Source organism: Varroa jacobsoni, unplaced genomic scaffold, assembly GCF_002532875.2.
Source record: "Varroa jacobsoni isolate VJ856 unplaced genomic scaffold, vjacob_1.0 scaffold_633, whole genome shotgun sequence".
NCBI classification, from domain to species: Eukaryota; Metazoa; Arthropoda; class Arachnida; order Mesostigmata; family Varroidae; genus Varroa; species Varroa jacobsoni.
The window spans coordinates 79,591-103,929 of NW_019213535.1; the positions used below are offsets into that span (position 1 = coordinate 79,591).

A 24,339-nucleotide genomic window follows, 5' to 3' on the forward strand; every position below is an offset into this window, starting at 1 on the left:
CGACCAACAGCATGGACGGCACCAACGCCGCAATAGCAGCGGCAGGCGTAAGAATCACTACACGGCCCTACACACTCTTCCTACAAACACTACTAAACCGTCCTGTTCCTGCTTAGGCTCGGCTTGGGGCGGTCAGTTAGTGGAAGGCCGCGCCTTTCCGCAAAAGCGACCCTGCCATCTCCGGTGTCCTACCATCTCTCGTTGGTTTTCCATTGCAGGTTTTTCCGCTTTCCCATCTATAGGAATGGTTGGACGGACCGGCCAACCGCCTCTGATTCGTTGCCCAGTTGCTTTGCTGTCCGCATGAGCCGTCTAGGCCTGTGTATCCTGATTCACTGGTGCTACATTTACCGATGTTACCTCCCACGCCATCTAAGATTTCCTGCCTCTATGTGATCGTAAGTAGAACGGAGCGACGGTACAGGCCGGCAGGCGATCAGATCAGTTGCCCCTAACTGCATAATTGGCCGATACATCCATGTCCACCCCTCACCTGGTCCCTGTTAGGCTTATGACCCTTACTTGACTTGCGAACGACCCTTCTTTACAGAAAAGATCTGCGTGGTGCTAACTCTTGAGTCCAACTTGACGATTCTGATTCGCGCCTGATCCTGAGCACACAGGAGTTTATATATTTTTACCTAGTTCTCAATATACCAAATAAACTTAGAAAAACGGGGTAGAGTATCGAGTGATTTTGGCAGTACACTCTCGCTAGTTCCCTTCAAACAATTTACCTTAATTGTATTTTTGATATTTGAGCCTACCAATGAGATCAACCAGGCATTCAGGTTATACATGTTCTAGGAAAGCCGAGCATAAAGCGAAATATTAAAAAATAACAACCCTTAAATTAAAGAAAAAAATACGTTGGGTCTAATGCCATTAGAGTCATCGTTACTATTACCGGTCCAAAAAATATATGCGGGTATATTTTGATATATATCAAAAGTCAATATAAGGTGACATACTTCCTTGACGAATAAAAGGTTTATATGGGAGGGTTCGACCTCGAAGCCAGTTTGGTAGAAGGACCTTTCTTGCGATTTTGTCACTTACGTTCTCTCTTTTGCAGAAATGCAATCCAAGACTAAGTGGCAAAGATCGATCAAAACTTGAACATCTTGATGCAGAGTCCATTAGTTGGCACAAAAAGGATAACAGCGGCAGCCCGATGGCAGACAGACGATAACCATCGTCCATTTGAATTGAAGGTAGCGTCGTGTTCACAGTCGGTGCCCGAACAGAAGGGGCGAGAAGATCTGAAGACATTTTACCCTAAAAAGAGATGTGACTATCTTACGGGAGACAGAGGGAGAAGGAGAGAGAGGCAGAGAAACAGGAGCAAGCAGGTAGGATAGGCGAGGCAAAGAAGCCAAGCAAGTGAGGGCCCTAGGGCCTTGAAAGACCCCTGTGTCCGGATTTCAGGTCAAACTCACCGAAAAGCGGGAAAAAAGGCAACTGACTTCAAAAGGAATATTGCACTCAGACTGCCGAAGCTGCTGCCGCTGCATCTATCTTCTGCGCCTTGTATCATCTCTAGCTATCCCTCCGTCTGTTTTCTTCTTTCAACTTACAAAGTCCAACCTTCGACCAGCTCCGGGCGATAACGGTGACATGGAGCCATTTCGTCGTAGAGATCTGCGCAGTCATGGCCGTAGCCAGCAGGGGGCCGTTGAAGAGTGTAACGCAGGCGGAACAGGCCGCTACTCGCCAGGGCTGCGCCCTGTCTCCCCACTCGTTATGGCTGAAACAAGTCTAAGTGAGTCGGCTGCTGCTGTCGTGAAAACAGTCCCTTTTCGGTGGCAGTTCTTGCCCCCACACTTCCTTTCTCGAGGACGAAAAAGAATAAGAAGAGAAGGACGGCGAGGACGCTTCTAGTGCACAAGCAAAATCGGACCTCCCGAAGGCCGGCGGCGGGAGGATGAGCTCCCCTAGCGACGAGTCATAGTGACGGCAGTTGCTGCGCCGCTTAGTGGCAGCAGCAGTGTTGTTGTCGTATTCGAATATTTTATGGAAATCATCTTCTTGCTCCTTCGAGACAGACAGCTCCTTCAGATCAGTTCAGTCAGCCAACCCTGCTGGCAGCACCCGCGATCCACTCCGCTTTGCTCTATCTCGGCCGCTGCCGTCGAGCTTCTGCAGACAACCAAGAACTCTCTACATTTCGATTCGGTGCCCTATCAGTAGCGCCACAACTCCTGCTGGCAGTAGGACTCGCCATGCCAAGAAATAGCCAAAGGAGGAAGCAGCAGCAGCAATGGCTATAGTAGCCGAAGATCAGAGGCCACGCGAGAGCCTTCCAAGATATCATGAACTGTAGGGTCGTAAGAAAAGGACTACATTGCCATCCCACCGGCAGAAAGTTGCAGACGAAAGAACACAAAGATAAAGCGAGACGAGAGCGACGACAATGAGGTTTTTTTTTCTAGCTTCAGTAGAAGTATGGGGAAGACACTGAGAGTTTTCCTTTTTCTATGGGAAGGTTCTGGTTAGGGGTCGTGTGTAGAGACGAGAAACTAAGAGGTGAGGCTTCCTTTTGAAAAGCTGTGTAACGTCTCAAAGCGTCCAATTCAGGACCTGTCTCGTTGCTATTCCCGATGTAATATGTTAGAGAACGACCTTAAGTGGCTCCGGAGACGTACAATCCATTAATATAGACAACAGCTGTGTACGCAGTTCCGGGAATTGAGGTACGGATCGATGGACTAAATGAAATGTAGACAATCGCGCTAATCTAAGGAAAACAAACGGTGATCGAGGAATCCTAATATTTATTTCTGTTACTAAAGCATTCCCGTGATTTCCCTCACAAACCAGGATGTCTGCACGGGTATTTTGTTGACACTTATAATAAAATGGGTGTTATCTTAAAAGCAATGATTGAGCCGCAATGTATAACAGCAATGGTAAAAATTTCACTCTCAGAACTCGAATCGCGAGGGCATGGTTCGCTAAGGAAATAATTGGAATCGCCATATTTTGCCTTGTATGGAGATGCTTTTTACCAAGCTTTTTGAAAGGAATGCTATGTAAAAAATAAATAAGCAAATCCTAAAGGTGGCCTGCTATTGAAGTTCCACTAGAAGATTGGCTATGCCTTTATAGAAATTAGCTAAAATATTTTCCTACCTGTGTCTAATATGTAATTTCCAAAGAAGTATAATCAGTTTTATTTTAAAACTTTATCACCTATCAGTGAAAAGGAAAATAAATAAATGCTCGAAAACTGTTGTGAATAAGGGATCACATACAACTATGGCTAGCGCCTTCTCCCATCTAAAGGTAAAGATATATGCATATATGTGTGTATACACATATATGTATATATACACAAACTTAATAAAACGTATTTTCAGGCGGTTTTAACTAATCAGTATACCTCTAGCCTTAAAGGTATCTCTGATTGCCAGGGTTTTGTTACCCGTGTTGTATCAATGCGCGTTTATTTATTTCTCCATGTCATGGTGTGTCACTTTATGTGTATGTTTGCATGTATGTTTATGAGCGAATGTGTTTCTGCACGAGTCAGTTGCATGTAAATGCCTCTAGGGACGGCAGGGGGATGTTGGGCGCGACGTGATACTATCTCAAACGCAAATAGCTATAGTATCGTTAGTGGCGTATCCGTCGTTCCTGTTGTAGTTTATCGTTACCGTTCACTCTCGTCGCTACCGCCGCCGCCGCCGCCGCCGTCGCCGTCGCCGTCGCCGTCGTCGTCATCTCCCTCTTCGCCGTTATTCGTATTATGTTTTCGTAGTAGTTATTGTAGAACTACCGATAGTAGCGAGTTCGCAGACGGTCGTTCTTGGATTCGTTCATCGTTCCACGTAGATCTGTGACATACTGCGCCAGCGAATTGGCCATTGTTTGACGCGCTTAGAGCGTTCTGTAATCGCCTACGTAATGACGCATTCGTTTCAAATAAATTCAAACAGAGCGCGCCAAGTCTCGTTTTTCGTGAGAGTTGTCAACGCACCAATCCCGATCCTGCCGTGCGAGATCGTCGCCTTCTATAACCGTCTCACCGGCGGCGACGGTTCGACGCCTGCCGCTTGCCTGCGTCGTTCATGTACCACAGCGGACTACAACAGGAAGAAAAGCAATCATCAATCGAAAAGTGAATGAATAACAGCGAAGAGGGAGATGACGACGACGACGACGGCGGCGGCGGCGGCGGTGGTGGCGGCGACGAGACTGAACAGTAACGATAAACTACGACAGGAACGACAGATACGCCACTAACGAAAAGTGAACGAAGTTGCGTCGGTAGGGACGGTGAGTGCGAGCAGATTAGCTACAGGGAGCGATCGGAACCAACAAAGAACCAGCCCCTTCTATTACAACATTCTTCTTATGCTAAAGCTTCTATATCGGTAGTAACTCTGAGTGCCTATGTGTGTACAGATCTGACTATGGTGGATTCGATCGTAACCGTGGTGTCGCGAGTAGATGTCACGGACTCGATAAGCCATAGATAGGCTAAGCCCAGTAGGACAATAACTCGGGGACTGACTGCTTAACCTGAGGTAGGTAAAACCATCGCAGTGTAGTTGCGCTAAGAGCGGCGTTAGATAATTATGTTTGTGTCTCGAGCTAAAGGTATTTTACTGTGTAGAGTATACAGGCTGAGTCTTATTTCTATTCGGTTAAATGTAGCCTAACACGGAGATTAATTCAGTAAAGAATATGAGTAGGACGACCAGGTTTAAAGAGGAGTTAACCGTTTCCTGATAGAGAAATATGCAACACTGTGTATTATTGCCCATAGAGTGTGAAGCCAACTTAATGACGTTTCAACGCAATGCGTCTGCCACGTATACTCTAGATAGCCAAGAACGTTGTATGCGGCGGTATAGGGCAGAAGTGAGGAGCGCTTGATCTAGGCGCAAAGGTACGTTCCAATCTGAATGAAACACCGCAAGCCTTTTGCGTGTCGATAGCAAAGCTTGTTTTAAGGTAGGGCCACGAGCCCCTTTACTCTGAAGCATGAATTATACCTCAGCTTTCCTGCCAATCATTTCGACTGTAGAATGAATTTCCTATTACGTATAAGCGGCTACTTAATTCCCCCTAACCAATCTTAATATGCTCCCGATATGTAATACGCTAGTTTGCCATAGGCATTGTTTGGTTAGTACAAGCACCACCGGTGAAGACATTGATGAAACAGCCGCTCGTTTTACTGCAGTGGTAAGGTCATGTCGCTTGCGTCTTTCTCTCTTTCTGTATCATTAGCTCGCTCGCATCATTAACGATTTCTCTTCTGTCGCAAGCTATCATTGCAGACAATGTTGAACATTAACACCGAGTTACGCATGGCCAGCGCAGCCAGTTGCTTCTTTGTTGACGGTCAGTCACTCATCCTTCGGAACCTGATACCTGATGGCACACGAGAGCGATATGGATGGATATTTCTTGACACGCACGAAGACGCAGCTCACCACGAGCGAATCACGGAACAACTTTCCATCGTTGAGGAGATTATCATCCATAATAACGACGGTCGTGTCGATACTGCTATCGCTGTCGCACCCTCTGCTTAGCGCTTGTTACTGGCGGCCGAACGCATTGAAGGACTTCATGTGAAGTAAACACGAAAACAAAAGAAGAATCCAGCAGTGATTGCCTACCGTATTAATGCGTGTTTTTCGTCCTTTAGCTAAGACCCACAAAGGGTCTTGACCACAAACAGCATCACCGCCATGTGCGGCGACCATCAACGGCGATGATATGATATGATAGCATAATGTCGAGCAGTGGTAGCCTTCATGTGGAGGCTGCGGGTGCTTCGACGAACGGGTACTTTGATACGAGTCAACGCGAAGTGCCAGGCACTGCAGCGAGCGACAATAGTTCATACAAGATACCGTTCAGTCTCCGCAAGCTGTGTGGTTTTAAGGGAGACTGGCCTCATTCATCGATCAATGATGAGAATCAAGTCTCATACACTAGTCCATTCATCATTGCGGTAGCAGCGCCAAAGGGCCAACGGCAACGGTTGGTAGAAAGGACGCCCTCGTGCTACTTAGTCCATCAGATGGCAAACAGGAAAGAAGAACGGACGATCGATGTTAACGGACAGCTTGACTGCTTCCCTGGCTACCGGCGACAATGAAGATAGCTAGATGATGCTTAGCAAGTATCAATAATACGGGCGAGACGGGGAAATGCTACTAGAAACTGTAAGCATAATATTTACATTGAGGAAGAATGGCTCTAAAAGGCTCAAGATAGAAGGGGACACTTACGGGATAGGGCTGGTTTGTGTCGACTAAATGAGATAGTAGGAAAAGGTGGCTGTCGGGAGAGAAAATCTAAGGAAGAATACATAGTTAAACTATGAGTACGGGCGCGCAGATCGTTCATAATCTGACTTAGGTACATAGTAGATGGGGGGGAAAAATGGCAGCGGTAAATAGTAACAGTAATATCGACGCCAATGTGGACCGTGGTTGACGTCATGTAATCACCTGCGGGGCGTTCAATGCTGAAAACGAGCGTAGCGGAAATAATATTGAAGGGGTAACTAGTTATGTCGTACAAGCGAGGTTCATTAATATGATCGAGCGATTCGTTAACTTGTAAATAAACGTGTTATTATTTTTGCACGAATACATATTATTGAATATACACTCATCATTAGCCTTACCCCAGCGACAGTCCGAGCGCGTAAATAACTCAAGCAATAATCAAAGATATTCAGCTCGAACGGCTCTTACCTAGTGCGCATCACACTTGAATAAAAATAATTTAGCTTAAAGTTAAGTGTAGTTCAGTGTTGCCCTAAGACGCAACTGTTCTCAGAAGATGTTAAAGAGTATTTTCTGTTGTCTAACACAGAACGCGCTTTCAACACGGACGCAAGCTAGATACTACAAACCTGTCAGCTTACTGCAAATGTATACAAATGCGCCTAAATGAAAATGCTTGATGAAAATAACTTTGCTTGCCATTACCCGACTGCCGAGTCGCTCTGCAGAAACAACGTACTCATCAGCTGCGTGTATGATATATTTTGGTGGTCGAAGGCTGATCTTAGCTATCGCCTGTCGAACCAATGGGTCCCTAGAACAGTAGGTGATGCCGAGCGCTTGACGAGATTTAGCCGAGTAGCGGCTCTTCGAGCGCGGTGAGGCTACCGGCAAGTGAGTTGAAGTGCAAATATTTGCGCATATCGCTCAGTATAGCACCATATGCAACTTGCTGCCTCGAGTCGGGACGGGACATTGTTGCCACCGTCTCCGATGGTACAGGCAAAAAATCTAGACGTTAAGGATGTTGGGTAGTCGACCCAATGTGCTATCGAAACAGCGCGACCCAGAGGCCGATGGGTCTAACTTGCATTATCTTTTCTGAAATCCGAGCCAATGGCATGCTTTGTTGGTTAACTTCGTCTGAAGCAGTAAGCTTCGACCACCAGGCTGGATTGAGCTAACAATAATTGAGCGCCACTAATATTACTATTCACATTGGTCTTCTTCGATATAGCGGTGTTCAACTTATTTGCCAATCATGTCACAACTATTCAATCACGACAAATATATAAATCAATTTAAAAAAACAAATATTCTGGAAATGATATGGCCCGGCGATAATCCGACGTCAGATCTACTTGACTTCGCGAGAATCGCATCCGGTACTTCGACTCTGAAAACTTGTAAAAGTAGTTCAGCCCTAGTGAATAGTTAGCGGTATTGGAATTGCCATTATTTGTTTGTTTATTTATTTAACCGCACTTACAAGTTTCAAGTTGCAGTTATAGGTAAGCCGTAAATATAGATGATAAACAATCATCTCAGCTGTCTACAGCTGTGGTCTTTGATTGGACAAATATAGAAGAATAGTCATTGAGCGTTTATTACTGATCACCACGACTGATTTACGCAAAACGGGGCATTCTAAATCGAAGAACTCTATGCTTGCTTGGAAAACAAACAGCGTATTTCAACATATAGAGCTTCCAAGAGAACTCGTGTAGTGTTTGATAAGTGTCAGATGGTTACACTTTTTACCGTTTACGTGTTATTATCAGTAAATGCATGATTTAGCGACCTGTGTCTATGTGTGTGTATTCGACACTGACTTGAGCCCGATTTGGCGCTAAGAAATGTATTGTATAACAAAAAATATAGACGAAGTGCTCCTTATTAAAAAAAAAAAAAACAATACCGTACCTTTTTTTAATCTCTATATTCAGGACACGACGAGTACAGAGCGGTCAGAAGACGTTGGACTTGTAGTATCTTGAGCATGGTGAGTGCTACATCTTGTAACACACTTTTATACATAAAGATAATAGTCATATTTAACAAGTTCGTTTCTTATTTATGTATCCAAGTTAGGTAGATAAGTGCTTTGTTCCAAGCCGCCAATCTACTCCTGCGCCATGGTGCGTTAAAAAGGTTCTTGGAAATTTTGTGCGCAATTACCTAGAAAGATGCCTGATATGCATTGGAATACATTACTACTTGAGTAACGATAAAAATGTACATGTATCTGATACATTAAAATATTAAAGGACAATTTGCTGGACAAGATCTTAGATATCACAACTGAATGTTTCATTTTTCAAAAAAAAACAATACTGACAAGCAGCACATATTGGAACAGGTACCTGCCAAGTTTTAAATCCTATCAAATCCTTGAGCGCCGGCAGCCGGTTCCTCCCTTTGTAATGCCAGCGTAAATATCATTATATAACAATAAAATGCAAACCACAACGTTAAAGTGGACAGATATCAAACTCAGTACATTTTTTTTTATTTATGTACATAGGCAGCATGAAACAATAATATAACTTACGTTTAATGTGTACGTTAGTAAATTTAATCAGAGAATACCACTCTGGCTAATCGTTCCGTATATTTTAATGGATATCTAATGGAAAAATCGCAGTGCAACTTTTTTTCATCTAAAAAAGTCAACAGGTGAGTTGAATGAAGCTGTGTACAGCCCGATGTCCCACCCGAATTTTTTTTTGCCCCCTACCTAGCCCACCCGCCTCTGCGCCTAAGATATTTACTTGATTGGCGTAGATGTCAGCCTAGCCCAGTGAGACTGGATCACGGCAGCGCAACGCCGTCATTGTTTGCCCTCGTAAGGGCCTTGCATCAAGCATGTATTGTATACTGTCGCAAACGCATTCTGTGCACATGGTGGGAATACGTGTCTCAGCAGTGAGAGTCCTCTTCCCTCCTCAGAGTGTCCCTGAGGCTCGCACGAAAGCTTAGCTCTATCCGAGCACGAGGTTCACTCTCCCGCGATATTGTCTTTCGCGTGCCTTGAAGAACAGACACCTTTCTCGCTTGACCCACCACCTCGTGCAACTTCGCTGACCCAAGGAAAGCAGAAGGTACTTTGCACGCTTGGCCAAGGTTCTATTTGTGTTTCGGATCAGCTGACCTCTGACGAAGTCCAAAGAGTGCGCACCGCCAATCAACACAGTAGGTTCCCCTCCGGAGCGTATAACAGCAGAGCCGCTTCCAGCCGAAGCTTATATCTTCGCGCCTCCTAGACGAAAGTACACATAGCTCCCCCGCCAACATACTTCGGTGCCAGCAACCGTTATCATCGCTATTTAGCCATAGCTTTTCTGTATGTTAGTGCACGTTAAAAAAGAACCGTTCGTTGATTAGCTAATTCTTCGGCGACATTTCAGTGCATAGTAAAGCAGCTGGTTTCGAATAGTTAGCTCGTTTTGCCTGTTTTATCATTGTATCTGTCTTGGAAACAATGAGACAGAGATCACAAAGACTGTAATCACGTATCAAGATCGTATAAAGAGCTTTATATAGGACCTCGAAAGTTCCAACACAACATTAAAAAAGCTATATTTTTACGAGAAAAAAAACAACTCCACATTCAGACGGCCTTCAGTACTCGCATCTTTGCTGGCTAACTGCGCGGTGATACGGTCGATTCGAGCAAGTTTCCACTGTGATATATTAGTTCGGTCTGACCCGGTAGATTTTTTGAAAGTAGTATCATTTAGCTTCTTATCGCAATACGTGAATAAGATAAATCGTGATAGAAACATTATATTTAGTCTTCATGTAACATTTGATCGGCACGATATTTTCACGAGAAATTTCTTCCCTAATTAGAATTTGTAATGAACATCTACCTGTTCGACACCATCGGTATAGAACAGTAATACTCTAAGCTCTAACCTGAAGGCTTCCTAACCCATGTCCTTCTAGTGTTTTAACAAGCTAACTTGCTGATTGTAACGCCCGCTTCCTTGACATCTTGTTGAGTTACACGATCGGCGCTGCTTCCACTTGTCGATCCTGGTCCTCGCAGGACAAGTCGAAGTGCAGAACGAACAGTACTAGCAGCGGCCTTGATGGTAGCTCTCGTAGACTGGAAATAGTAAGCCTGCTGCCAAGTCTAATAGCGAGTGTGCGTAACAGTGTCCTTTATGAAAGCGTGACATGACTCAGCGGTTGCCTGGCTTCCTCGTCCAGGTCTCATTACTAAACTCCGCTCAACAGTCGAGGGAGAAAGCGATATACAAGATAAAGAGTGGGACGAAGTGGAGTTGGCACGATGTTTCGACTCTGTTCTTATAAAACACACTAACCTGCTAGGCTAACAGGCTTGGCAGTTACACAGGACTAGCTGAGATCTATTGAGAACAGAGCGCTGGAACGCCCGGAGCTGTTCGTTGTCGTCGCCATTGTCACCAAGAAATTGGCAAAAACTTAGGAACTGACTGACCGTGTTCATGGAAGACGAGGTGCAAAGGAACAACAGGTCCAAGATAGGCTGGTCTGCAAGGTTGAATTTAACACTCCATTCCTCCTTCAAGACCTTGCCTAGCGGGCAGGCTCAGGAAAGATATTGGTGTAAGTCTTTATCAAGGAAAAAGAGGCCAAGGTTATTGCGTTTTGACGGCCTACTAAATTAGCGAAGTGAAGTTAAGCCGTTACCTACCTCTAAGCTGGACTCTACGAAACTTCGCTCAGCTGTTGTACAGACGAACGGCCTTCTATATGTATAACGAGGTTGACTATAATTTAAGTTGGGGCGTAGACCGAGCAACTATCAGTCGAAATGCACCCGAGTCGTCTCTAAATAAACAATACAAGCGAAATCTGAAAACGCTCATACGCTACAATGTACCTGGATAATTCTTATAGAGGGATGGATAGATAGAACCTGTTTACTCAGAGAAACTAATTGCTACTATGCCGGATTAGTTGTCACCCCACACCCTACGAGCTTATTTCAACGTGAAATGAAATCGAAATGCTGACACATCCCGTATGTCTTGCATGGGATGATATTTCTCCTAGCTCCGCTACCTGGTCTGTACTCGGATTTCGTCCGGTGTTACGAGCTTGGACTGCTCGTTTCTGGTCCTCTTAGTCTCTCTGCAGTGTTTGTCTTTATACGGTAGCAGTATGACAGCAACACAATGGCTATCATTTGTATAATAACTGCTGCTGCTGCTGCTGTGAGCAATTGAGCCAGCTTCTAAATTGCCACGGGTCCGCCTGCCGGAGCAGTCATTGAAGAAACTAAATGATCATTTAGAGTAAAGCGACGGGAGTGTCCTGCACCGCTGCACGGCCATTGCGACCAGCAGCGCTAACAGCGCCACCCCCTGTTTCGAAAGCTTCCATTCGCTTCTCTTCGTGCTCAACTCGTCCTTTGCTCAAGCACCCTCCGTCAGCGACAGTCTTTACTTTTTCAGACTTCTTCACTTTGTTACTAAGCGGCACCAACAGTGTGGGCTTGCTTCGGTTGCATTTGCTTGTTACAGCGGTTACATACCTGGCAATCCTGCGGAGCTATGCTCTGTGCTAGAGAAGCCATCGAGCGCTATCGGGCCGCTGACGAGTCGTCTGACGAGTCCTCGCTCCTTGTCTGCTCCTTAGCTGCTGTGAACTGCTACTCAACGTCGAACTGGGCGGCTAACAACGACGACACCGCTTTTGCTGAAATACTATCTGTGTTTCTTCGTGTGTTTGTTGTGTGTGCGCGTACAAGAGAAGGTTGGCCACGAGATCTGCCAGCCACTTCCTTCGACTGCCTGTCTGGTTTGTTGTATAGGCAATGCAATGTCTCCCCACCCCCAACAAGCTGTCTTCTTCCGCCGCCCTCAGCAGCTATTTAACCCTGTGCAGTAGTGCACTGCGACGGTTTAAGGGCATGGGGTAATGGCGGAGAAAGAGAGGGAGCTAGAGGGGCTCTGCTGGATAGCGACCAAGCCAAAGCTTTCTGCGTTCACTTGCGAGTTGTGAAATTATGTTCATTTGTTACATCGTCGTGCGGGGCCGGTCCGACGAGCCGTCCACCCACATGGCAGATAGCCCTCAGCTTTTGGGGGCGCTAGCCAATCGTTTCATCCATCCCAACGTGCCTTAACGACTAAGCCCATCAGGGTCGAGTGCGCCCGCGCATTCTCTTCTCCTAATACAAGACAGCAAAGAAGGAGCTCGTGGCGCCCAAAATGACGCCCTCAATCCACCATCCTGCCACAGCCGCCGCCACCACTACTCCCTGCTAGTACTATTGTTACAACCGTGATGCCACCCCTTCCGTACCCAGTGCTAGTTCGGCTTGCGCCATCCTTCTTCGTCGTTCACTGCCAGCAATAGTAGCCATCGGATGAGCTTGGCCTGGCCTGGCCTGGCCTGTGGCCGCCTTCGACCGCCTCCGCTCTCTGTGCAGCTCCCTAGGGAGCGCCGAGCCGAGACGATTATACACTCTGCCAATTTGGGTAACCCGACCTCTCCGCCCAGCCAGCGCACTCTGCTACGACCCCAATTCCGTTCTAATATGGCCCGGTTCACTCGCTGCCTGCACATCGCTCCCAAAGTAAGTTCTGTCCGAGACCGCTGGAATGGGGCAGAACCACTTCCCATCAGTTCTCGGCTCGTAACCCTGTGGGACAACTCTAGTAGTAGCGGTAGGTGCCACTGTGATGCGACTACCTAGACTAGCTGCGGCCGCTACCACTCACTAGGGTTGGGTCGAATCGGGGCGAGTTGGGTTTTAAAGAAGATAAGCCCAATTAGACGAGACCGGTTTGTACTTCAATCGCGTGGTCGTGGTGGTGGTTGTCGTCGTCGTCGTCGTCTTCGCCGTAGTGTACTACTACTACTACTACAATCGTGACGGTTCGACTGCAGCTCGGCTTATAACCGTGGCAACATGTCAGGTATCAAATACCAGCATTGCACCACTGGTTTTCGATGTATAAGGACACGAATAGTATTGAACATCAACAGAGAAGAGAACAGGGCCTGATAATGCGCGAAGGACAACGTACAGTTGGAATCATGTGAGAATCATATGCTGAGGCCACTATTAGTTGTGGTTATCAAGGGCCTGTGGCAGCGCTCTGTAAAGCTGAATTCTCAGATCGAGATGATGTTCAAGCTGTTACATTACAAAGGAACATGCCGATCGTCGCTTTTTCGAAAAATGAAAAAATAGCGCGGGGAAGGGAGTGGGAGAAAATGAATGTTGGGGCACTTCAATGAGCTGGTGGCACGAGGTTAGGGTCAAGGGAATAGGCAATCGGGAATAAGAGCAGCACTTCTCACTGTCGAGATGTATAATTGGCGGTAATTTTCAAAAATAACTCGACATAACCTTGCGCAGGCTCTTTTCATACACGAAGAAGAACAGCTCCAAGCTGTATCTGTATCTCTCCCTTCTCTCAAAGTAGAATTAGAGGTGTTAGCACCCCTGCTTCGTCTGCTCCGTAAAGTTAGGCCGTACACAGGCAAACAGAAGAACGGTGCTAAATTGGGAAACGAATAAAAACCCAGCTCCATGAACCAGCCACTTGATGTAATAATGGCTGACGGGCTAACAGGGACGGCGAAACACTTCATCATCAACGTCAAGCTGAGGTGCTATAGCAATCATCAAGAAGTGATGCTGACATCATTTAAAAGGTGTTTTATTTCACATGATCGTCTTCGATTCACGGGCGCATAGTTCGTCAATAGGCTCGCTAGTATGATACATCACAGTTCTACGCTTTCGCCTTTCAGAGCATACAGACATCTCGAATCGCTGATTAGGCCTTAGGTTTTTCAAAAGACGAGAATCAGTGTCAAGTTTTACGTAAAAGAGTCCTCGTTGTAGGGGCCAATGAGTTTCAAAAAACAGCTGACAGCGAGCCGAAAATTTGTTGCGAACTCAAGCAGGCTATCGCAGGAGCCTTGTTAATAGCTAGGCCTGTTCAGGAACAGCTGGTGGCTTCACTGTCGTGTTGCGATGTTGTTTTTTGAGAAGTCGTTGTAATACTGTAATAATATTAGTCGTTATATACACGTGTTATCGAAATAGTAATAGAGGACCGTCGGACACATGGCCACAAAAATCTGTTCGAGTTAGTCTGAAATTGTGTTCGAACAACACCAAACGATTTTGCTCGTCGCCATGTTCTTTGAAGTGGAAGCTACACAGCAACAAAAAGGAGGCCAGACGACAACTGATATCGATATGATTTCGGTTCATCGAAAAATTTCAACTGCCGACACGAGAAGGCACCTGTCGTATGATGTCAACCGATGCTTCAAGGAAATATGAGGTTTCAAGGAAGATAAACGTAACCTGAAGCTGTGCCGGGCGTGAAGACCTCAAAACAACTTCGAGTTCAATAAAAACATTGTCTTGCGAGGCCTTACTAAATTCTCAGGGGGATTATACAATATCCGTCGGTAGAGAGTAACTATGCTATCAGACAATTCGTAAAGACTTAACTGAAACACAACGTGGCATCAGTCAAAAGTTCGATCAGCGCCCATAAAGTTGCCGTAAATAAAAGTAAGTGAGTAACATACGCTCGTGTTGAAACAGTGTATTTATTTAGGCACAACAATTGGATGTATTTTCCGTCTAGAGTAAACCTGCATGGACTATAACCCAGATCATAAATTCTAAACATATCGTACCTCCACTAGTTCTAAATGAGGCAGCATTATTGATACTACTTCCATTAACAGAAATACAATGGGTTGTCAGTTTGGTTTCTTTGACTGATTTAGAAAACAATAAAATTCTCTCGAAATCGCCTAAGTTAAGTAGAACATTCACATGTACATATAGCTATAATCATGAAACAATTTCATTCTTATCTTGAAATTTCCCATCTGAGGCGCGAATCTGTGTGTGAACACGTGCGGCTCTGCCCGTTCAATATGGTAGCGAAACGTACCAGCTCAAACAACAGTTTTGATTAGCGCGTATGATTTGCATAGACTTTAAGGGACCGGAGTGGAGGGCGAGCCTATTCACCGCACCTGTTTTTCCTGCAGCGACAATGTTGTGGGCGCACGTCACTGCCACCAGCGACAGTGGAAGTTATCATCAACGAGAGATCTCCTACTCAAAACTCAAAAATACCTTTCGAACACACTTTGTTGTGCTCCATTTGGCAAACTTCAGGACACTTCGGACAATAGCCGCCCTTGCTACCTCATCTCATCGAGACTGAGGCCAACGCGGGCGTGGTTATGGCGGCTGCAGAGGCGGAAACAGCAGCGGTAGCAGTAGCGAACCTAGTGCCAATATCCCTGAAGGACCCTTCCTCGACCATTGGTTGCGCGAGACCGCTTCATATGCGCTCACTTAATGTTGACAACTTATCTCCTGTGTCGTCAAATTGGATCGATAATGTCAGCTCCCGCTGTCGTCCTCTTCATCGCTTCCTCATCCCTATAAGGTACGTATGACCGCATCGATGGCTGTTGGCTGCTTGGCGAGCAGAGACAAACGCAAGACTACCGCGGTAAGAGCGATGTCGCCGGAGATGTCAGCAACGTCTTGGTTGTGTTGTCGACATTATCATAATTGTTGAATAGAACAGGTATTGTCATACACCAAACATGTATGCACTCTAGTTTTAGACAACATTGTTCGGTATCTTTCTGTGTTTATCGTTCGAGACGAGTCTAAGGCAAGTATTTATCTTGATATCCTTATCTGACGAGATCACCGCTGACTGCAATCGCTGTATGCGGCGCCTGCAGAAGTGCTATATTGTATGCTGTAGTACGCTAATGGAAGTATGCACATGCAGGATAGTATCAGTGCATATTTAGTCGGCGAGGTTAAGTATAGGCAACGTAAACTAAGGCAAAGTGCGCAAGACAAACCGAGAGACTACGGAAGCTTTAAAAGGAGAGGGCAGAATAGGTTTAGTCCTACCAAGGCCATGAGATGGGCCTGAAGGTATCGGCGCTCCCGGAGTCGCACAGCTCGCTGACTGTTTGACTTCATTGACTAGACTGCGCGACTGTAAAGCAACCGAGTGTATGTGAATATAGTCACTGTTGATTAAAGCGAATGAGCAGGCTGAAGGGGGGCGCGCGACGGGCGCCATCAACCGAGACCTACCAAACTACAGACCATCTAGTGATGTATGATGGCTTGGTTTTCGTCGCCTTCTTCATCGTCGTCGTCGCCATCGTTCAAGTTCGAGGCGTTCGTTGATCGTTGCAGAGCGCCGGATTGGGCTAGCTTCGTCTTAACAGACGGACGGTCTCAGGAGATTTGCAGGCAAACGACCGATTCGTACTCGGCTCGAAAAGGCACTAGAGGCAGAAATAGGAAAATTGACGAGTGGGCGCATCAGCAGCAGCTGTACACGGTCTGCGCAAAACTCTTGTCGCCGAGAAGGGGAGGACTGACACAAGGAGGACGCGACGAAAAAGGGAAACTAAGGTAGTGCCAAGGGCTTCGGAAATGCTTGAAGAAGGGCATGGGTAACGGCATGAAGAAAGAGATCGACTTGCAGGAAAGCCGATGATAAAACTCGGAGGAGATCTGTCAAGGCACCATCTCTCTCGGGAAGGCTTGCCTTTGCCTGGCACGAAGGACGATTTCGTTTCTATTCTGCTTGTTGTTAAACGTATCTGAATGTTCCAGTAGCTCGATTTCATAGCTCTACCATTGATAAAATGTACCAAGAACAAAGCAGGCTTAAAGAGGGACTTTTATGGATTTGGGTAAAAAAAACTACTACCCTCGATCATTTTTTAGCCGGCCATTAGCGAGATACAAGAGAGACGGAGAAATAGAGAGAGCTATTACAATCGTCGAGTAAAACGTATGATTCTAAACGTTAGATAGAGCATTTCATAACGTGTACAGTTATATCCGGTAATAGTAAGTGCCAAAAAGGTGGCAGCTAACTAAGAAGAAATATCTAGGTTAAACAACATTACCACGTGAACTTTTCTAAGTATCGTATCCACATTCAATCGGCATATTTTTTAGATAGTAACCATGTTCGTACGCTTAATAGCCCAAAGGCTATCTTGTTTTAGTCCTGCCTTGGCTGTCATATCTTGTCCTTTATCCTTTCTATCTATATAGATATATATATAACAGGAAATAAAGCGAAAGAAAAACATTTGTCCTAACTGAGAATTTATATTGTACACACAATCGCCATCGCAGCGCTACTAGACGATATTAAATACCTGATACATTTTGTCTCGATCTATGCGAGTATAGTACTCGTGTTTCATAACTACAGAGAGGCACGCACGCAGACACAACAGTAACAATCATACTCACAGATGGAAACCCCTGTTTCATTCTAAGCAGATTGCTTCTGTTCAGGACGAGAGCGACGGCCCTGGCGGGAGTTTTAAACAAGATGGACAAGAAAAAGAGAAAACGAAAAGCAACGCCCCTTGCGTGGACACAGCCATTTGTGTGGAATTACGAGTGAGCATTGGGCAGCAAACTGGGCGAGTGCCTGATCTCGCATGCTATCCACATGAGATACGTCGTTGTGCTTGCCTAGCAATTGCTCTTGAGCTACCCGCGTAGCTGTTTGCTGGTCGGCGCTACCTGCCAGTGCCGTAAGTGAGAAAAGCTGCGCTGACACGTTCATTCTATCCGAACGAACCCCCTGCAAATTTGTTTTGCGTTGTTGTTGGTCGTACTCGTCTATAATGTTTCTTTTATCTGCGTCCAATCACACGTACAATTTATCTTTGCCCACACTTAATTTCATTTCGACGTATTGCCAAACCCGTTCGCTATCGTACAGCACTAGCGACACCGGCACGTTCACGAGATCGTCGATTTGGCGGTCCGTTGCCGAAACCTTAAGTTCCAACTTCTCAGAGGCTAGCGTCATTTCATTCTACCCATGCTACCTGAGCAAACTAAAAATTGTTACTACACATTTAAGATTCAGAGATGAAATGGTACGCAATATATATACATGCATATACAAACACTTAACAAACAGCATTGTTTTAATGAGAATGATGACAGAGCTAGGTTACTTTTTAAGCTCGTTTTAGCTTCAAACTAACAAATTTCTAATTCCAGTAACTAGGGCGTATGATAATCTCAAACAAGAATCACCAGTTTTAAACATGGACGTTTAAAATTCTCATCTTTTACAAGTAGGCGGGACCGAAGGTAATAAGTAAACAGCAAATAATACTGAATACGGGGTTAACGGATTCCCGCTATACCTACGAAGGGGTTTTTCCCGGATGTAGCGAAAAATTGTCATTTTAACCGCCAGGCCGTGGTGTTTATATAGTTCTAATAAAATATGTACAGGTATCTATTAGAATGAATTTTGAATACTTCGTTAAATTTATATAGGATAGCTTTTTTTTTCGACGGTCGTAAACAATGGCATACTAGCTACCAACATTATAATAAATACACCTGCTACCATTGCCGTAGCCGTTTGTTTATACGCTAAAATAACGCTGTTGGTTAGCTACAAGTTGACTGTGTTCAATTTGAAAGTTGTTTCCTATCTCTTAAGTAACCTATCTAGGAGTCATATAGGCTAAATGACACTTGAAGCTTCCTGCTCTTGCCGATGACCTGCCGCAACGCCATGCACTCTAATGCTTGCATACAATCACACAAGCGAAGATGCTTTCACACCGCGGATATAGATGTAGTCAGATCCGGGTTAGGGACCGGACTCGATAGGCGGCGTCCGGCAAACGAGGGGTCGTCGGACTGCGTATGACTTCAACGACATTGTCCCAGTTTGTTCCTAAGTAATCTCTCCCGGTACGGCTAATTCGTCACAACGTTCATAATTGTAGTGGCTGATCGGTCGTAGAATTCTAACAAGATGCGCTGCAAATCGCTAACCACAACTTCATTCTATTCGCCCATTTCCCCGGCATTGTGTCGGGTCCCTGTTGTTCCTCAGCCTATAGTCTACTGCTCATAGTACTGTGTGAGACAGCGGCCCTGAAGCTTTCGCCTTGAATGAAGGTAGCGGTTAACAATCCCGCCGACAGAAGCTCCAACGCTATTCCGTTGGACGTACTGTTGTTGTTATCGGTCGACGGCCGGCTAAGAGATCTGCCGTTTTAGTTCCGCCGTAGTAGGCAGTCTCGCAAACAGCATTAACAACGGAAAGAAGTGTATAAGCAAAGCTTCTGAAGGTCTGTATACGGAGACAACGTAAGTATACATGTTATGATAGACCAGGTTTATGAAAGTTCACGATATCTTAACAACAGGTTGCTGCCTTAGCTAGTGGTTTTTTGAAATTCAATCTTGATGGTCGATAGATGTGAAATTGGCAAAGAAATTCGAAAATAGGGTCTACACTGCATAGTATGTTGTAACGGAGGTCGACGGAGCTACAATACGACACTCACCAGAGTAGAGGTGTTTTAGTACGCCTATGTAAGTTGGCCTATGTAAGAGAGTATTACGTGTTGAGTGACTCTTGCAAGAGTCGGACTGAGTAATTGATTATAATGCGGTTAGAAAAAAGAGGGACGCACATACGAGATATAAATACGCATCGATTCTATCAAGAAGAGCTGCAACGCCAGCTGAGTGGAGTCACAGTCCAAAAGTTTCCAACACAGAAAATCTATGATGGCCGTACATAGCAGCTCGTGATGGGTACAGTGCGGAACACTACGAGGATTAATGGGGCTCTTTAAACGCAATGGCCTGCACTAGATTGGCCTTTGACGAAGCAGAGTTTCCTCTAGGGGGCGGGGGGCGGGGGTCCACCCTCCGAGTCGTCTCCATCTACTGCGTTTCGCCTCCTATGACCGAAACAGCAGAACGCGGACGCATACAGAGACTACTGCTAGCTGTTTCCTACTGTCGTTGATACTGGCGGCGCGTATCTCCAATTGTCTAAAAGCCTTGTTGGTATTCGGTGAACGAGATTCTGCGCTAATATGTCCTGCTGGTTGTGCCAGTGTTTGTTGTCTGTGTAAGCTTATGGAAGCTGGCACTGCCTACGCAGCCGCTGCCACCTCCGGAGGTATGAGGCTCTGTTCCGTAGCTGGGGTCAGAGTTATTTTCGTAGGTCTGTATAGACCTCCCTGAAGCTTCTTCTTTGCCTTTTCTCATCCGTCCACTAAATATAATACAACGGGTACGGATGGACAATCATTTTACGCTCGCCGTCGCTACGCCTCTAACTGAATCTGACAAAAAGACAAAAGGCTGGGTTTGTTTATATCGATATAAGGGTCAATTACTATTATTGTGTATATGTGATAGATAGAGCAGTTGGACACCGGCGAAGGCCAGGCACACCAATAGGTAGAATGACCCTTCGTATTGAGTAGTTCGCCTTGATCCACAATCCGTCGCATGACGTACCAACTTCTCATTGTGTGTATCTAAACAATGTTTGAATCCACTTGATAGCTACATATATATATATATATAATATTTTTTTTTTATCAATTATATGTAAATTAGTAGGAGAAACTCCATAATGTTCGCTCCTCTACCACCTCCCTTGTCCATTAAAAGGTTCGAGAGAGGTGTCGAATGTAAATAGAAGATGAGATATCTGAACACTGGACAGATCCCTTCCTTGAGCTTTTGAGAAAAAGGCACGAAGGAATAAAAAAAACAGGAAACAGTCATTTTGAAGGCCACTTCTCTCTTATCGAACGATAGTCGTTGACGCTTAAAAATCCGGAACTCATAGTCCGCGAAGATAGAGCCTGCGGCGTCCCTTTGGATTGCTAGCTAACAAAATAAATAAAAAGTTATACTGCAAAGAAGCTGTACTAAGATAGTCAAACTTTAAACGCTAACATCGAATGGATCTGTTTTTACGATTATAAGCGACCTTGTAAAAACATTACTATATAATAAAAAGAGAAATCTTACAAAAAAAAAAAAAAAAACGCGCATTAATTATATCTGATTTGTGTGTATTCAGTTCATATTATGAATAAATTCAAACGTTTAAAGGCTGCTTTGTCATTTTCTATACCTTTTTTTCCTATAGTAGAATCGACGCGATGCTGTCGTAAGACATTTTTCTCATCATGACCGTATTGCTTAAGAAAGAAAACAACCGAAATTTTTTCATTTATCTTCATGTGCTGGCTTGGATCCTGTTTGCCTCAGCCTGACCATTGGATACTCAACATCTATGAAAAGCTAACGGTTTTCAATATGTGGATCGTATCTGAATAGCTACATCCATCCTCGCGTCGAGTGACGTGACGTCGTTGCCATACACTCACTAATGGCGGGATGGGGGTGCGAACGAAGGCAGCGGACAAAAACTAAGTAAGTGAAGACGATATTCAGTCAGAGACAACTCTAATCGTTTCGGAGCGCTCGGCACATTAATTCCTGGCCAGAATAAGCCATCCTGTCGGATGAAGCGACGACGTCAACAATCGGGACATTTTGAATGCTTCTTCGTTATAAGCTTGCGTCGCATCCGTCATCGCCGATCGATGTCTGCGTACCCCGACCTAACTAAAAATCCTTCGTTAATTATAGGTTCGTGCCACCAACCATGATTCTGTTGTTGCGGTTGATGATACTCGGCCTTCGGTCTTCGCCTAAAGTAGATGATTCGGAATAGTGCGACTCTTGACGCTAACGCGATTACGCTAAGAGACGCACATTATAAGCAAGCATTGTGAAGGATAAATTGTTTCAATCAAGTAACTTAGAGGACCATATCACTAATTGGACCACAAGATGTTCACTTAAGGGAGTCGAGTAATGGAAATCAAAACGGAGAGGATAACTTTATTTAAACAACTAAATTTTGCCACTTATATATTAGACGATAATGCGTAAGAAGATGAAAATAGACGTCTATTTAGTCGTGAAACAGTTGGTTAGCTTCGTACAAATAACGATTGGCTTTTTCTTTTCCTAAAATGTACTTATATTCCTCTATGGAAATGACGTTGATAAGTGCAACCGAACTGGTCCACAGTTAGTTTTTTCTATCACCGTTTCACTTTAACTCTGTCGAATCAACTTGAATTTTACGACCATTCCAGCCTATATAGGACCTAGCACATATTACCAATTTGAGCCTACAGTCGAAAACGTTTCACGTAGGCAGACCTGTTTTTTAGATGTGATAATATTCTCTGCAAAGACTAAACTACTATCCTAGTAAATGGTCTAGTAAGACGTGTAGGCCAAACGAATCGTACTATTAATACTTAATAAAAAAAAGACTTATATTTAAATCTGCCCAGTTAGCATACTGAAGAACCCGAATTTTAAAAAAGATATTTGATTATTGCATTATTCTTCACCACTTGACTGCCAACGCCTTATGATAGGGCACTGGTGAGTTGTGCTTGGCTTCACGGAAGCAATACACTTTTCTGGTTTTATTATTTACATCAGATACAATCGCTCCCTCGGCCCCGATAAATAATCGAGTCGAGTGCCCTAACTTAGGGGTTCACGAAAAGGCCTGCTGCACTTTCGTCCACTTCATAGAGCCCTACGCCATCGAACCCTATAGCCGTACAGTACGCTTCCATAGAAGGTGCTAGGAAACGGGTGGAATTGTTACCTTTCCATTGGAAAATAATTGCTTATCGTCATACTTTAATATCTGAAGTGACCTCGTGCAGAAGATCAGTTGATAAAATAGTTGTTAACCACCGATGACAGTTATATCTTCTACCCAGCATTGGCAGTTTACAGTGTGCGGTGATACGATGCATTGGTATGAGATAACCGTTACGAACGGATTTTCGATTGATATCGGTAATATTTTGAAACAGGAAATCGTGCTACGATGGATTCTTATAGTACGTAAAGTTTGCTTGTGAATCGAGCAAGATTGAAGAAAAAATTATTTCCAGATCGCGAGTAGTTTACGTACATTTTATCCGACGCCACAACTGGTCCGTAATCAGGCCCTTATTAGTTGATTGTAGTACTGCTTTAATTGAATGATAACCTATCACCGTATGGAACGTCAACAGCCTGAACTATTCAAGTTCTTTCTAACAATTGCCACAAGGTCTAATTTCGTCAAGCATAAGACCCTAGAATAGTAGATTTTTTTTAATTATCAATAAATCCGAAGCGAATTGAGGATTCATAACAGGATCAGCATTTTTTCGCGCAGTACCGGCAGTATAAATTAATCACTAGCAGCTACACAGGGCAAGTAGTGTCCTGTGAAGTATCACTTAGAATTCATCCGTTGTATCCTCGGTATTCGCTCTACTTCCGGTGTGACTTCCGATCCCAGCCCGTCGGGCTTTCCTCCCCTCTAGTGTTTAGGCCGTTCCTAGCACCACAGCGGGCTCGAGTATGGCCAGCTGATAAATGCACCAGGGAAGCATTCAACTGAAAGAGCAAATAAAATTTTACAATTTTCAATGGGGCTTGCCAACCTCAGGCCAAGGAACGAAGAGCCTCCCTTTCTACAGCGCAAAATTCAGCCAGCGATTCAGCTGGCAAATATGTGAGACCTAGAGAAATAGGCAAGGGATCTTGTTCAATAGGGATTTCGGCTATGAATCTTCGGGATTGCAATCTAAACACAGCAAGCTTTCATTTAGGTTCATGAAGTACGATCGCTACGTAAATTGCATATAATGGATAACGGATCTGATTGGATTAGAATCAGGTGTGTTGAACCGTTAGGGTCCGGACGAACGGATAAGCACAAATAAATATAAATTTACAAGTACTCAATTGTTTTATGTTGACAGCTTTCGGACCATTTCTGAGTTACTGCTAAATGATACTTCTAGTCGCTCGCTGCAGTCAACCGAAGTGGCAAACGGTCGGGTAAATAGAAAAATTTAACTACCGCATACGAACATTAGAACATTTACTAAGTAAACAGTGTCCAGCACGAATATTTTAAGTAATCTTATCATTATTGATATCGCTATAGGTATACTTTATTTTTCTCAAAAAGCTTTGATTGTCGAACATTTTATTTTTTTTGTACAGGGTACTATCGGTCAGCAAACTATGTGGCCTTCTTTAACCGATTGCTATAGAAATTCCTACGATAATATTAACATTCCTTCGACCTTCCTATCTTCAACGAATAAAATTGGATGGAATACATTCGCACCTATATATACGCTT

General features: G+C 44.6%; 1 long non-coding RNA gene across 1 annotated transcript; it reads left to right on the forward strand.

Annotated features, from left to right (window-relative positions):
- The first annotated feature begins 4,762 nt into the window (after window positions 1–4,762).
- Window positions 4,763–8,746, forward strand: LOC111262190 (uncharacterized). The gene is made up of 2 exons (XR_002681447.2): window positions 4,763–6,185; window positions 8,201–8,746. It is a non-coding gene; the product is annotated as an uncharacterized LOC111262190 (long non-coding RNA).
- The last annotated feature ends 15,593 nt before the right edge of the window (window positions 8,747–24,339 follow it).